The sequence below is a fragment of the Hyalella azteca genome, unplaced genomic scaffold (assembly GCF_000764305.2).
Source record: "Hyalella azteca isolate HAZT.00-mixed unplaced genomic scaffold, Hazt_2.0.2 contig1933, whole genome shotgun sequence".
In the NCBI taxonomy this organism is placed as follows: Eukaryota; Metazoa; Arthropoda; class Malacostraca; order Amphipoda; family Hyalellidae; genus Hyalella; species Hyalella azteca.
This window is the reverse complement of record NW_025932225.1, coordinates 652,648-659,056: the sequence shown is the minus strand read 5'-3', so window position 1 is coordinate 659,056 and position 6,409 is coordinate 652,648. Positions and strand designations below refer to the sequence as shown.

Genomic DNA, 6,409 nt, shown 5'->3' with positions numbered 1-6,409 from the left:
TCCAAAGTTACATTCATATTAGGAAAAGTAGGAAAAATAGAGAATTTACAGTCACACATGGGAACATCATGAATATCCAACGCACAATTCACTTTTCCTAATCACAAAAAATCATTCCGTTCTATAAAGCGGAAGACACTTGTGTCATTACTCGGCGTTAAATTTCAGGTCACTTGCAAACTTTGCTGACATGAGAGAAGTCACTGCTCCCGAGTCGATCACAGCTAAAATTTTTTTTTCTATAGTCACCATGAAGGTTAATTGTGAGTTACCTCGCCCTACCAAACTCACTCTCTTCCCGGCAAGGTAGGTAGATCCTACAGAAAGCTACTCAAGTCAAATGATGCATCAATCAATGATGTTCCAGAGGTACCGCAGCCTGGCGCCCAGCCTCCTGCTAGGTAGGCTCACTTCGAGCTAGTCGAAACCACCCAGCCCAGGAGAAACTGATGAGGTGTCAATACTTGGGGTTTGGTTTATCACGGACGTTTCAGCTGAATGCCAGTCGTCAACCGCTGGAGGCCTCGCCAACCGTGTATCACCAAGAGCATCTTAATTAGGCGGAGAGTGTTGTATGCCACAAAATATGTCCGCTTACTTTGAGCCAGTTCTGTTTCCCAAAAGTGGTCGATCATGGATCTTAGCTTTTGTACGGTGGTTGGGATCATACTTAGAACACTGCTCAATAGGATGCTCCCGTCCACAGATGAGACACCTTCTTGATGCCTTCCTGCAGTTCTCTCTGGAATGATTCGGGTTTTTAAAATAACTGCACCTAATTTTAGAATTTGTTGTTGGAAGTCCAACTGAGATCGGAGATGAGTTATGAGGAGGCACTAAAGTTTGTTTTGCTACTTCATGCGCTCCCGCAGAGATCACACTGGGTCAAGTCTGGTACGTACATTTCCTGACGCTGACCTATGAAAACTCTAGTCTTAAGCTGTGACTGAGTCTCGTGGGAATTTTCTGACGCTGATTGATCATGGAGACTAAGCACATCAGACCACATGACACTAGTCTTCTACAGCTGAAGGTCCTTGGCCATCTGCAAGATACCTGAGAAGGTTAAATGCCTCTTTCCGCCTCCCGTGGTGGCTTTCAGAGCCCGTTCTGTATTCAAAATTTTACTGGAAAAAGATGGTGGCAAGGAATCCATGAACTGCTGTCTCAACTGGATGGCACATTTCTTTTTATCACTTGGGTATCCCAATTCTGCCAGCTGAAACGAGCGCGGTGAATAGATATACCAGTCCTCTTCCGGGTGTGGAGATGCAGAGGCAAATGCATTTCTCCAGTACTTCCGACCACGAAATATTTGACTCCTGTGAAAGTCTAAAAGCGGTTGCTTCGTCTCACTGTACTTAAGCTTCCTTCCACCTCGCACTTGGTAAACTGTGAGCAAATCCCCAGCCAGGAAATCAGCCAATTTTTGGGTTTGGTCATACGTTGTGCCTGAGAACTTCTTTGAGAAATAATTTTCATAAGTAGTGAAGAACTCTGAGACCAGTGTTATCATTTGGGTCAAACTTTGGTAGAACCACTACTTCGGGACGGTCAGCATACTTCTACCGACGATAAGTGGGGCATGGCATAGGTGGGTCGTCATCCTCTAAGCCATCAGATGGGCTTCATGCCAAACTGCCAACACCGTCAGACAAAACTTTGGATGAAGAAAGTATTACGTCTTCTATCTTCAGTGATCTGTAAACAGTTGGGTTGCCTTTTATTTTACTTCTTTCTTCATTATCCAGTACCTTGAGAGTTCTGAGCAAGTAATATTGCTTGCCAAACCTAAATTGCTGTGTTCAATTTTGAGAAATCATCTGCTGATTCCTCCACATTCAGTTCACATACTCTCGACCTCATAACTGGGGTTGAGGGGTTCACTTCATTATCACTGGGAAGATCATGTATGCACTTTATAAGTCAAACACCGCCATGATAAGTCAAACACTGATATGCCATGATAAGTCAAACACTGATCAGCATTCTCAAATTTGGCAAGGAAGATGGGCAGCATTCTCATTTCTAGGCATTGCAGCAGAGAAGCCACCGCCAAGCAAAAGAGGAAAAATTGTCCAGCGCAGTTCATCCAGTACCGGTAGAATGCCTGGATTGACACCCATCCCAAACTTCCCATTAAGAAAATCAGCTTGGGCTTGCGCATGAGAAAACAACCAACACTGCTGAATTGCTACAATTTTGGCTACCTACATCAGGTCTCTCAACTTGCAGGGCCTTAGTGCTTTCTCCCGGGCTTGACCCAGTCTTCATAGTCAAGCCATTTGGTCCATCAGTGTCAGACATCTCTAGTGGGTTGACAGAAGTAGGGTGCTCACTGAGGGCTGCATCAAGCAGATCAACCCGTGCTGCAGTGCTGTCCCGCCCATGCTCCGCCAAATTAGATCCTCTTGAGGGCCCAGAGGAAGCCATAATGAAGAATGTGAAAAATGTGTTGGTGGAAAAATGGGATAGTGACTGAAAGAATGTGCTCTAGAAAAAAAAAATACCGTCGGAGATGCCATGTTTCCGGGGTATTGTCTCTTGCCACGGGCAAGGCAAACTCGTCACCTACTTTTGAATTTTCTCTGGCTACAACCCAGTAAGAATTGGAGAATGAAAGAGTAACTCTAATTAAAGTAATTATTTAAAACGGGATTTTACATTACGAACCTTTTATTACAAAACAAGGGCAGAGGACCCTGAGGTAAAATAGTTAAGGCTAACAACATGGATTAAAGCAAGGGCATGTGTACCCACCACTTGCAAGGACCCAAGTAAAGACAATATGTTTAATATGTTGTATGTGAGCAGAGTATGTGGAGTAAAAGGAATTTGAAGAATTCGAATTCAGTTAAAATATAGATTACGGAGCATGGACAGGCAAGGAGTTGCTGAACAATAACTGAAAAAAAAAATGGAAAATTATATCAGCAACAGCGCACTCACGTCTATTTCTGTGAGAAAGATGTTAGGATAAAACAGTTGCCAAGCACATGGACAGATGCAGCTTAAAGTATTGTGCACTGCAAACCCCCAAGCAGGCCAGAAATAAACCCAAAATTTCTTTCCTTAATCTCTAAAGAGTTGGGGGAAGTAGAAGAATAGACTGAATAAGAATTATAATACTTATAGACGTAAGTTCAAAATAATCAGGTCAATTAAATCTGAAACAATGCTAAATGAATGCAAAATATAAAATCATTAATTGTAAACAAACTGAGGTGACTATGGAACCACAGCATTGAATTAATTTCTAGTGAACCTAGAAAAAAATAATTGTGAATACTAAGTAATTCAGAGTAAGATATATTTAGCAATTAAATAGTTACTGGGACAGGTTTCTGAGTGCTCTAAGTTTTTAACTGTAGAATATCACATACATCTCTACCAATACAGGCAATACTCACTCTTCAGAGTGACGCTGGAAAACCTGTCAGTTCTGGCAGCAGACTCCTTGGTGAAATTAAATAGGGAATTAACTTGGAGAATTGATAAGATAATTATAGGAACAGAATTCACTTATATTGTCAGCACCTAGTGCAGCTGGACTAAATGAAACAAAAGGACAAAAGTGAATGCATGCAAAATAAATGACAACAATTATGCAATAAGAGGCAAGAAAGTTGAGCAATAAAGGATCAGAAGCCTCATGGCAACAACAAGAAGCCTATTTTGTATGTGGTGGAGGATACGGGAATGTGAAACCAATGCACATTGTTTTGTCATTTTCACTTACTATCCTATTCTTTGCTTCCATAATTTGACCATAGATTAAAAGAAATTATGGAGATGTGAAGTTCTGAATTACTATTAAATTACTGTTTTCAAAGGATCAAAATTTCAAGAATAAGTATAGATACACTAACCACATCCCAAAAATTATGCTTACTTCATCTGTGCCCAACATGCTTTTGGCTTGAACACCTTACAGAACCACGTCTTTGAACCTTGGGATGGTTGGTGAATGCAGTGGGTCTCTTCATACTTGCAACACCATGCAAGTGCCAGCCATATCTGAAATCACAAGGCATTGTGATTAAAATGCATGAGATAACAAAAAACGACAACATTTGTGACTCAAACACCCAACTGAAAAAATAAACCCTATGTTGACTGAAGGTGACATTAGAAAGTGTTGTAAAAATTTTTTTATGGTGTAGCAGTGAAATATTTTAAACCTTCATCATTCCCCAAAATATTTTAAACTGTTATCAGAAATCAGTAACTGTTGTTAGTGTCGCAAGTTTTAAAAAGCAACAGTTGTGAATGGAGTCGTTAATGGATAAGCTCACCATTTAGCAATGCAGAAATAATGAGGAGCGTTGCCAGATGCTTTATTGCTCTTCTTGACACGACAACGAAACTTGATCCTCCTTACAAGTGATTTAGGTCAGTTTTATTTTGGGTTCAGTAATGGTTTAGTTTTGTTCTGAGATTGGTAGAACTCTATGATAAGATGTCCAGTCCAAAAAGTGTCCTCATTCAAACACTTTTAAATATGAATAGCATTGTAAGCAGTTTCAATTAAAAGGGCCAACATTTTTGGATGAATTACTATGTTACCAGGATGCGGGGCGTGGATCCAATACATATGCCCGCCACTACCACCTTTTTCAACTTCTTTCTCAATCTCTGAAGATGATTGCATTTATGGCAGAATATTTGAAATAAATATATATTTACAATATTCACTCTATTTTACAAACTTATAATTTTTAAATTTCTTTGCCAGTTTTGCAATTTTTTTCACATTTTTTTGCATTGTGCACAGAACCATTTTCCAGATAAGGCATTGTTCATGATCAAACATTTAGTATGGAACCAATCACCACCTTCAACTTCTTCAGCAGCCATCTGTTCCAGATACAATTCACAATTTTCGGCATTCTTGCATCCAACATACTCGGAAGAATCAACATTGGTTTTATTTTTTTGTGAACTTTTAATTTGCAGTAGTAAACTTCAGCTTTTCTTTGCACAAAAAGTGGAAGGTTTCACAATGGCACAGGAAACTTCCCCTTTCTTTGGATGCAAAGTAAAAGGTTTTACAATGGAAACAAATGGATTGGAATTGAGTGACAAATTGGCTTGCTGGTCATTGGTTGCTTTTGATAGACAAAGATCTATTCAAGTGTTTTGTTCTCAGCAATTTTCTTCTTTTTTGCATGGCATCGTTTTGTCAAATTGCTCTCCATCACATCACTACCAAGTTCCTTTAGATAGGCAGCTACTGATTTACTTTTATGGTTAGATTTTTTGTCAAATATGAGAGATTCCAAATGCTTATTACCAAGGAATATTTTTCTGGCAAAGTCCGCATTATGCTGCACCATGTTTGTGTTGCATCGCAGGAAAACTTCACTGTTTACATAATCGATGAAGTTATCTTTATCAGGCTCAGGCCGAAAGACATACTTTGATTGGAATCGATTTTGCACAGTATTTGCCACATGTGACATCACTCTTTCCGTGGCTGCTTGAGATGGCTTCATTAATTGAATGATTTCTAAGCAGCGAATGATGTTTACTGGATACATTGATTTATCATTGTTAATGCTAATGTAGTGAGCAAATGCATGAGTGTATGATAATGGTTTAGTACTGCCCTGCTTGATGAGTTGGTTGCTTAACACAGGCTGCCATTCACTATGGAAAATGCTCATAAAATCTAAATAATCTTTTTTCAAACAACTGCATTTGCTGATTCCCTGGCATTGAGGACTGCATAGGTCAAAGTCAATGTTCACTGATGTGAACAGTTCTTCAATGCCTGTAGATCTTTCTTCCATGAAATCAGTATTTCTATGGAGCGAAAACAACTCTGTTACAAGGGTGATGGAAGGAGGGATCTCCAAGTAATTTTGAGCCTCCGCACAAATTGTGTCAATCCACTTTGAATAGCAACCAATTATAGATCTTATTAAAATTTCTCTTGACCCATCTGCATCACTTCTGGTGTTCAAGCCTAGGCTTGATGCAACCTCATTCATGTTGATACCAGAGAACTCTGTGGGAGAATCGGTTGCAGAACTCAAATTAAGAATACCATCTTTAATTAATCTCTGAATGTCAGGGGAAAGTGTTTTCAATTCCTGCATTTCTTGTTCAAAGTTATCAATTTGGTGCCTGTAATTGAAGGGTCCAAAACAGGCATCTTGGCCAGCTTTTTCCTTATGAGAAATGACTTTGTAAAGACGTCTGATCATCATCAATCTTATGAGAAATGTTTCACTAGATATTGATTTCAAAATGCTTCTTGCTTTCTCCCCCAGGGAGCTCTGAATATTAACTAATTCTGGTAGTGCCTTAATTAGAATGGGAATGTTCTTCAAAATGGCATCTAAATGGAAGTGCAAATACTCTGCAAAATGAGTTTCCCATTGATTAGGGATGACCATGAAAGTAG

The 6,409-nt window shown here is 39.5% G+C and overlaps 1 long non-coding RNA gene across 1 annotated transcript; it reads right to left on the bottom strand.

Moving 5' to 3' along the window:
- On the bottom strand, positions 1-4,710 carry LOC108667977. Its single transcript, XR_001930578.2, has 4 exons — positions 4,296-4,710; positions 3,893-4,017; positions 3,411-3,456; positions 1-2,905 (listed from the first exon to the last, which is right to left on the bottom strand). It is a non-coding gene; the product is annotated as an uncharacterized LOC108667977 (long non-coding RNA).
- Between the last annotated feature and the right edge of the window lie 1,699 nt (positions 4,711-6,409).